General features: G+C 34.8%; 1 long non-coding RNA gene across 10 annotated transcripts in view; it reads left to right on the forward strand.

Annotated features, from left to right (window-relative positions):
- The window catches only part of LOC122243687 (uncharacterized), a 111,036-nt gene that overhangs the window by 99,070 nt on the left and 1,966 nt on the right, over positions 1 to 10,000 (forward strand). Inside the window, exon 1 of one of the 10 annotated variants that reach the window (XR_015191078.1) lies at positions 7,969 to 8,261. The exons of the other annotated variants lie outside the window; for them this stretch is intronic. This is a non-coding gene — a long non-coding RNA (uncharacterized LOC122243687). Of the gene's footprint in view, positions 1 to 7,968; positions 8,262 to 10,000 lie in introns of those variants that run through there. 10 annotated transcript variants of the gene reach the window in all.

Genomic DNA, 10,000 nt, shown 5'->3' on the forward strand with positions numbered 1-10,000 from the left:
ATGATGGTGATGATGATGAGGATGGTGATGGTGTTAAGGATAGTGATAGTGATGATAATGGTGATGATGGTGATAAGGATCATGATTGTTATGATAATGATGATGGTGATTATGATGAGGATAAGGATAGTGATTGTGGTGATAATGATAATGGTGATGATGGTGATAAGGATCATGATTGTTATGATAATGATAATGGTGATTATGATTATGATGATAAGGATAATGATGATAATAATAATGATGATTGTGATGATAATGATAATGGTGATGATGAGGATGATGATAAGGATAATGATAGTGATAATAATGATGGTGATGATGACGGTGATGATTATAATGATAATGATATTTATTTTTATTATTATTATTGTTATTATCAATATCATTAATTTCGTTATCCTTCACATCAATACCATTATTATCCTTATTATTATAATCCGCCTCATTATTATTATTACTACTATTATCATCTTTCCAGGAGCATTTTCATTACATATTTAACAGAAAAAAAAAACATTTTTTGGGGGAAACTTATCTAATAAAAAAAAATGTTTATATAAGATACAAGGAACTAACACTATAAGTCTGAATCGGTGTTATAGTGTTTTTTTTTTCTTTGAGATTACAGTGCAAAAGGAAGATTAAATAGTGTAAAAGAGTGATTAAATTTTGTTCTGATACGGTCTATAATTTTCTTAGATGTTGAAGTAATAGTTGATATTGAAAATGATGTTGGCAATGAACGGATAAGTGATGCGTGATAAGGGAATTGAGTGCATGTGTAAATGTATATGTATGTATGTATTATGTGTGTATATATTCATATGTATATATATATATATATATATATATATATATATATATATATATATATATATATATGTTATATATATATACATATATATATATTATATATTATATATATACATATATATATATATATATATATATATATATATATATATTTATATATTTATGTATACATACACACACACACACACACACACACACACACACCACATATATATATATATGTTTATAAATATATATATATATACATATATATCCATATATATATACATATATATATATATGTGTGTGTGTGTGTGTGTGTGTGTGTGTGTGTGTGTGTGTGTGTGTGTGCATGTCTGTGTGTATATCTTTCTATCTATCTATCTATTCACACACACACACACACACACTCATATATATATATATATATATATATATATATATATATATATATTTATATATATATATATATATATATACATATATATATATATATATATATATATATATATATATATATATATATATATATATATGTGTGTGTGTGTGTGTGTGTGTGTGTGCATGTCTGTGTGTATATATTTCTATCTATCTATCTATCTATCTATTTACACACACACACACACACACACACACACACACACACACACACACACACACTCACATATATATATATATATATATATATATATATAATATATATATATATATATATATATATTATATATGTGTGTGTGTGTGTGTGTGTGTGTGTGTGTGTGTGTGCATGTCTGTGTGTATATATTTCTATCTATCTATCTATCTATCTATTTACACACACACATACACACACACACACACACACACACACACACACACACACACACACACACACATATATATATATATATATATATATATATATATATTATATGTGTGTGTGTGTGTGTGTGTGTGTGTGTGTGTGTGTGTGTGTGTGTCTGCGTGTGTTAGTGTGTGTGTGCATATATATATATAAATATATATATATATATATATATATATATGTATATAGGTATATATATATATATGTATGAATGTATATATAGATAGATAGATAGACAGACAGATAGATGAACACATAATACACATGACGAGAACGAAGCCCACGAAAGAGATTAAAAAAAAAAAAAAAAAAAAAAATCGAGTCGTGAATTGCGCCCCATCAACTTATCAAATGATGATAAGAAGATGATTGCAGGTGTCAGCGAACATGATATCATAACTGATAAATGTCTAATGATAACTTTGAAGAGATAGCCATGATAAGTCATCAAGGAAAAGGCTATCATTTGTCTTGAGTGTATGCAAATGAGATCCGATAGTGAGATGGTGTTTTATGGTGATGACTGTGATGATGGTTGATGGTGATGACGGGTGATATGAAGGATGGTGGTGATGGTGATGATGATGATAGTGGTAGTTTATGTGGTCATGATAGTTGGGATTATATTTGTGATGATGGTGTTGAGAATGTTTGTTGTGATAGTGACAATGATAATAGCATTTACGTAAATAATGATGATAGTGATAATGATCATGAAAATAGTAATAATGCAATGATAATAATGTGAATAATAATAAGGATAATGATAACAACAATAAGAATAAGACAGTAGATATTATGCCGTCAATGTAACTGCCATGAATTAAAATAATCATAATGATGATAACGTGAAATGACCCTTGAAACTGCAGTTGTTACTTAGCAATGTTGATGATTGCAAAAACACCCGGAAACAATTTTCAGTACTTTATAAATGATCTCTTTTTTGATATATGCAAGGTTCTCATGCCATATAATTATGGCTTCAAGTTCACATATACTGAGCTGGAAAAAGGAGGGAGGTATGTGTGTGTGTGTGTGTGTGTGTGATATATATCTATCTATATCTATCTATCTATCTATATATGTATGTATGTATGTTTGTGTATGTCTATGTGTGTGTGTGTGCGCGTGCTTGTATGTATGCATCGCTGCGTAATACATGTTGTTTATTTTTTGTGCTTGCGTGTGTGCATTTAATTCAGTGTAAGTAACACACAACGTTACTCTATCATGAACCACGTCGTTATTTGTCCATGCCTCGGTCATGCGCGAGCGGCGATTTAACACTACACCTTCAATATATTCCTTCACGTGGACAGTCTTAGCCCGGAATGCTTGGGTCAATGCCATTATTAAGCGAAGGTCATGACCCATATTCCCATCTTGGTTTGAGAGACCCGTGGACTAAAATTAGAGTGCCTAATGATCCTTAGTAAAGAAAGAAAGAAAAAAAGAATTAGGTAAAAGAAAGAGGGAACGAGGTAGTGTTTTGTCGCTAATAAATTAATCGGAGTTAAAGTCATGCAAGGGAATAACCGACGTATGTATTTAGGTCACGCGAGGTTAAAATAAGTCACTATACATTAGTTATCCCTTCATGATGTTTTGGAAAGAAAACGGAGTATTTATTTCTATTTTTTTCATCTTTTTATTATTTTTTTTTATTCTTTTTGCCTTATCGACAAAACTTTTCTGTTACGCGATGCAAACCAACCCGGAACCTAGTTATAGAAGGCAATAAAAACAGCGCAGAATTCCGATTGGCTCCTGTGTGAATTATTTACGTTATGCAACCACGGCAAATGTGAATGGTCGCTTGATGTGATTTTTAAGGTATCGGAAATTGCAATCGACTTTTGCCACGCCCACACAAGAATTTGCGTGCTATAATTCTTCGTGGTGATGTAATGATTAGCTGGATGTACTTTGGACTTTTCTTTACAAACATTGGAGGTTTATTTAGCAAGAGGTACTATATAGTTTTATATATATCGATATCTTTTTTTTATCTATTAAGTGATACTGTTGAGTTTCCTTTGCAATGATTGGGTGTTTATTTAGTAAGAGGTATTTTGAAGTTTTATTTAGAGATATTGGATTTTTATTTGTCAAATGTTGCTGTTTATTTAGCAAGAAAGTTTCACATATGAAAATCTATATTTGGCAAGAGGCATTGCATATTTTGATATACATAGATATTGGATCTTGGTTTATCTGTTGTACTTTTTGTGAGAGATAATAACAACAAAAAAACAACAACATATAGACGAAGATTTTTATTTTACTTTATACTTTTCAAACTAAAAAGTCACCGCCCTGGTGATAAAAAAGATAAATAATGATACTAAAAAGATAGATAAATACTGTCACTTATATATATATATATATTGTCGTTGTTATTGTTATTACTATTATCATTACTGCTGCTCTTATCATGATTTTCTTTAACGAATGTCCTTACATAAGGAATCTCACCATGTCCTACCGTCCTATTACAAGCAAATATCTTACACCTTACAAGTAGGTCACACAACAGCACACACTTTGGTTCGTTAGTGGAAAGATAGTGCTAACAAACACCTAAATATTTAGGTCAAGTCCACACGAGGGAAAAGTAGAATGAAAAGTACAGTGGTAGGTGTAGAGGGAGAATGTAAGTAGACAGAATTTATGAAGATTGTAAGTGATTGAGACGAATACTTATGATTTTCTAGTTATTAGTTCACAGACGTAAGATATTTTGAGGAGATGGTTCGTTTGTAGATGTATATGCAATGATTAATAATGATTCAGACAAACAGATGTATTTTTTTTTCAAACGTAGGTTTATATGCACAAACACACACACATACACACACACACATACACACACACACACACACACACATACACACACACACACACACACACACACACACACACACACACATATATATATATATATATACACACATATGGACGTATGCATATATGTATATATGTATATGTATGCATAAACACAGGTTCTTGAGAATTTAGACAAACACGTTTTTTCAAGGTCAAGTTCACGCGAAAAAGAAGGAAAATATTACAGACAAATATACATCCTTTTCTAGATACACTTTCCAAGAATAAAGTAGATGTAATATCTAAAAAGAAGGAAAATAAGAAGATGATTTAGAAGAAAAATTATTTCTGTACAAAATGAAAGATTTAAAAAATACTCTTCATTTTTCATACGAGAAAAACCGTGAAATTTCAGAGGTAAAGAATGAAAGAAATAATTTAGGAAAAGTAAATTAATTGTGTACATGTACACTGACATTATATAATCATTACCGAAATTTAACATCAGAGCCTACGTAAAAACTCCATGTCTATTTACTAGTATCATGCACGTGCCTTTGCATTGTTTATCAATATCTGACCCCATGTTGTGTAACATTGCCATGCACTTCCCCGAGTCAATTTTATAAGTGTACCAAAAAACGCATGATTATTCCAAAATAGATGATAGATATGTCCTTTATAAATGTCCCCTTATCAAATGGAAGATTATATCATGACATGGCATATACTTGCTTGTATGGAGTATGATATATTTAGAGAGTCTGTGTATGCGACTAATGCCTCTCAAGGTCATTTGATGTTGCATATATTGCATGGGATTTTTTCTTTTTTTTTCTTTTCTCTCTGACCTTGGTGACTTTTGTTTGTTTCTTTCCATTTGTTATGTAACCTATTTATGATTATTATATAGGTTGCATATATGGATCTTTACATACAGAGGAGTACATAAGATATAGCCCATATATATAACATATAACATATATATAGCAAAGTACATAACGCAAACATACATACATAACAAACAGCTAAACATACATCCACATCCACAAATGCGCTTGCAGGTTTTGCATTAAAAGATCAGTTTCATTTCATGTCTGACTCTCCGCTCTTCGTCAGCTAAGACTGACAGAGTATCATAGTAATAGATATATTTCGTTCATTTTTCTCGGTATATTCCTGCATCGATTATGAATTTTCGACTGGGATGCTGATACAGAAATGATTCATCTTACGGGCTAGCAGATTCACACACACACACACAGACACACACACACACACACACACACACACACACACACACACACACACACACACACACACACACACACACACACACAGGACACAAAGAAAACCCGAAATCAGTGTAAAAATAGGATATCTATTGACTCACCTTCCTTCTTCCCTCCTCCTCCCTTCCCCCTCATTCCCCCTCCCCCTTACTCCCCTCCTTCTCTATATCCCCCCCACACACACCTCCCCATGCACCCATTACCCCCCTACCCCCCCTACCCCGCCCTGGAAGCCCCGTGAAGGAAAAATGGTTTTGCGTGTGAAGTTAAGTGTTCTGTGACCTTGGCAGTGTGTGTGTGGGGGGGGGGAGGGGGGGGCGCCCTCTTGGGAGATCCTGTCGCGTCATAACACAGGATCAACACACACATATGTACATACACTCACTCACACTCACTTACTCATGCTAATACTTATACTTATGCTCATACTCATACTCATACTTATACTTATGCTCTCTCTCTCTCTCTCTCTCTCTCTCTCTCTCTCTCTCTCTCTCTCTCTCTCTCTCTCTCTCTCTCTCTCTCTCTCTCTCTCTCTCTCTCTCTCTCTCTCTCTTTCACACACACACACTCACACTCACACTCACCCTCACTCACACACACACACACACTCACCCACACTCACCCTCACTCACACACACACACACTCACAATCACCCAACCTCACTCACCCTCACTCACACTCACTCACACTCACTCGCTTACTCATATACACAAACTCATAATGAAAAGATAAGAGCATCACAAGATCGGCATCTAAACGAAATATCTTGCTCGATGCAGGATTAAGTACAGGTCGTGAATGATGATGGTGATGATGGTGGTGATTATTATTATTGTGATGATGGTGATGGTGGTGGTGATGATGATGATAATGGTGGTGATGATGATGATAATGATAATGATAATAGTAATGCTTATGATGATAACAATTCTAATAATGATAATAAAACAAAAAAATAATGATGATAATGATGGTAATAGTAAGAAGAAGAAAAGTACTAAACACCGGCGATTTTTTTCGGGGAAGGGGGGAGGGGAGGGGGTGGAACGCAGATGACAGTATACGATGTGTACATAAAGTAATATTTCTCTTTAAAATCCGATAATCATTGCGTTTAAAATCATCTTACTTTTTAAAACGTATTTTATCCTTTAAAATTTTGGCGTATTACGTTGCGCTGTCGCTGTTCATATGTTAAAAAAGTAAATAAAAGCAGAGAGATTTAAAGATATATATATCTCGTCTGAATGTGTGTGTGTGCGTGTGTGCGTGTGTGCGTGTTTATGTGTGTGTGCGTGTTTATGTGTTTATGTGTACGTGTATGTATGTGTGTGCGTGCGTGCGACGACGTGTTTTATATAGCTGTGTGTAATTCATCTTTGTGCTGGATTGCGTTAGGTGTGCGTGAGTGCTTGCATGTCTGTTTACGTTTATTAATGTGTTTGATCTCCCTCACATGATGATTACCAACGTGTCTTTTATACACAGATATTTATCATTCTGTGTACATCAATTTATACACGGGAATGGATACTTATGAAACATAACATTATTAATTTGATATTGACTATTGCTACATCCCAGTGATTATGAATAGACTCGGTTAATATCAATATGTGTGGCTTTTACACTATGCTTTGGATCAAGCAAAGATGTCAAGAGTGAAGTGTACGTATTTTCCTTCCGTTTCCTGAAGCAAAATTAACTGCAAGCAACACCAGTAGTATTGCTGATGTGTTGTGCTTGAAATTCGTCTTTGCAAGCTATTGTTTACCCTGGCGGAGGTAAACAGGAAGGCAGACAACAAGCAAGAGATTAAGAAAGGACAATCTTTTCTCTGTTTCTCTCTCTCTCTCTTCTCTCTCTCTCCCCCCCCCCCCTCTCTCTCTCTCTCTCTCTCTCTCTCTCTCTCTCTCTCTCTCTCTCTCTCTCTCTCTCTCTCTCTCTCTCTCTCTCTCTCTCTCTCTCTCTCTCTCTCTTTCTCTCTCTCTTCTCTTTTCTCTCTGTTTAGTTTATACATTCTCTCTCTCTCTCTTTTCTATCTGTTTATATTATACATTCTCTCTCTCTCTCTCTCTCTCTCTCTCTCTCTCTCTCTCTCTCTCTCTCTCTCTCTCTCTCTCTCTCTCTCTCTCTCTCTCTCTCCCTCCCTCCCTCTCTACTTCTCTCCCTCCCTCCCTCCCTCCCTCTCTCCTTCCATCAAAACCCCCGACCTCCACCGTCGCAGTGTCCACCATCCCGGGCCTACCTACATCCCTCTCCAGCCTCCTCTCCCTCCTCCCATCCTGGAGGACACGAAGAGAGGAGGAGGAGCCCAGAAGGAGGAGAAGGAGGAGGAGGAGGAGGATGGCCGTTGGGGAGGAGCGGCCATCCTCCAGGGAGTCAGCTGACGTCCTCACCAAACTCCCTTATTCCTTTTCGTTGGATACGCGAAGGAGGAAGCAGCAAAGGAGGCGAGCGTCGGCGCCACCATCGTCGGACCACGGGCGCTCTGATGGTATAGACTGGCGTTCTCTCTCCTTCGTGGGGGGTGGGGGAGGGGGACTGGGGATGGGTGGGGGTATGGGAGGGAGGGTGGATGTGTTGGAAGGGATTTTTTATTTATTTATTATTATTTTTATTATTTTTTTTTTGGGGGGGGGGTTGTTTTTGTTTGGTTTGTTTGTCTTGTAAGTTTTTTTTCGTGTCGTTTTTTTTTATTGTGTCATGGTATGGTTTGTCGTGTTTCATATTATCATTTTGAGGCTCATTATCATCTTCATCGTCTCCATCTTCATCTTCATCCTCCTCCTCATCATCATCACATCATCAAAATCATCATCATTAATGTCTTATTGTTTATCATTATTATTATTATTATTATTATTATTATTATTATTATTATTATTATTATCATTATTATCATTAGTATTACTGTTATTTATCTCTGATATTATGAATATTATAAAGATAATGATAATGATAATGATAATGATAATGATAACTATTATTACCACTGTTCCTGCCATTTTTCTGTTAGTATGAGTTGCATTTTTTTCCTCGTTTAGTTATGATTATTATCAGTTTATTTCTTAATATATCTGAAAGATTCTAATTATGTATGTATATATATTTATATTTATATATAAATTATATATATGTTAGATTTGTGTGTGTGTGTGTGTGTATATATATGCGTGTGTGTGTGTTTGTATACATATGTATGTATATATACATATATATGTATTTTTTTAGTATATTTTTCAGTATATTTCAGTAGATTTTTATATTGTTATTACTATAATGTAATTAAATGCGACTAAAACGTAATACTGACTTTAAAACAAGAAACACACAAACACACGAACAAACACACCCACATGACAAGAGTATGACACTTTCTCACCAATCCATAGACACCCCCTACCCCTCCCCCTCCCCCTCCCCCTATCCTTCCTCCCTCCTTCCAATCCAGGACCTCCCCCCCCCATCTTCTTAGTCCTTGTTCTCCCTCCTCCTCCCCCCTCCCCCTCCCCCTTTCTCTGGAGTCCCTTATGGTAATATGCGATGCATTTACCACTTTTACCACCCTCCCCCTCCCCCCTCCCCCCGAAAACGCAGCGGGGGAGGGGAGGAGGGGTGGGAGGGGGGGCGGTGATTAATGGTTGTTATTGTCATAGTTGTTGTGGGTCTTTTGTTTTTGTTTGTTTGTGTTTGTTATCTTCTACTTTATTACTATAGTGAAAATTATGGTAGTGGTAATGATAATGATAATATTGATAGTATTTATGATAATGGGTTTGATATTGACGATACTGATGTTAATTATATGTTATTGATGATGGTAAAATCAATGATTATTGTTTTTATCTTTAGTATTATTGCTAATATAATTACCTTTTTGCGCACTGTTATCGCTTTGATAGTGTCCTTAAAGTAAGCAAAACGAATCAAGTTTATAAACCATTTGATATTAATACTCAACTTTTTAACTAAATAAGAAAATAGTCCTAATTAACCATCACCTTAACTAACATACAATTTTCAAAACAACATTAATACAATAAAAAAATGCTAACAAAACAAACTCACCCGTTTAATCATACAGCCTAAAATCCATAATAAAGGAAATCAATAACCAGTTACCCTTTAGTGAACAGGGGAAACAGGTAATAAACGATTGTTTGCGTGTTGTTTAGGTAAACAAAGAGGTTCGCCATGATGGAACCAGCTGTTTATCATAACGGGGTGATAGTT

This window comes from Penaeus japonicus, unplaced genomic scaffold, assembly GCF_977035675.1.
Source record: "Penaeus japonicus unplaced genomic scaffold, GWHDUDI00000001_assembly GWHDUDI00000006, whole genome shotgun sequence".
Taxonomy (NCBI): domain Eukaryota; kingdom Metazoa; phylum Arthropoda; class Malacostraca; order Decapoda; family Penaeidae; genus Penaeus; species Penaeus japonicus.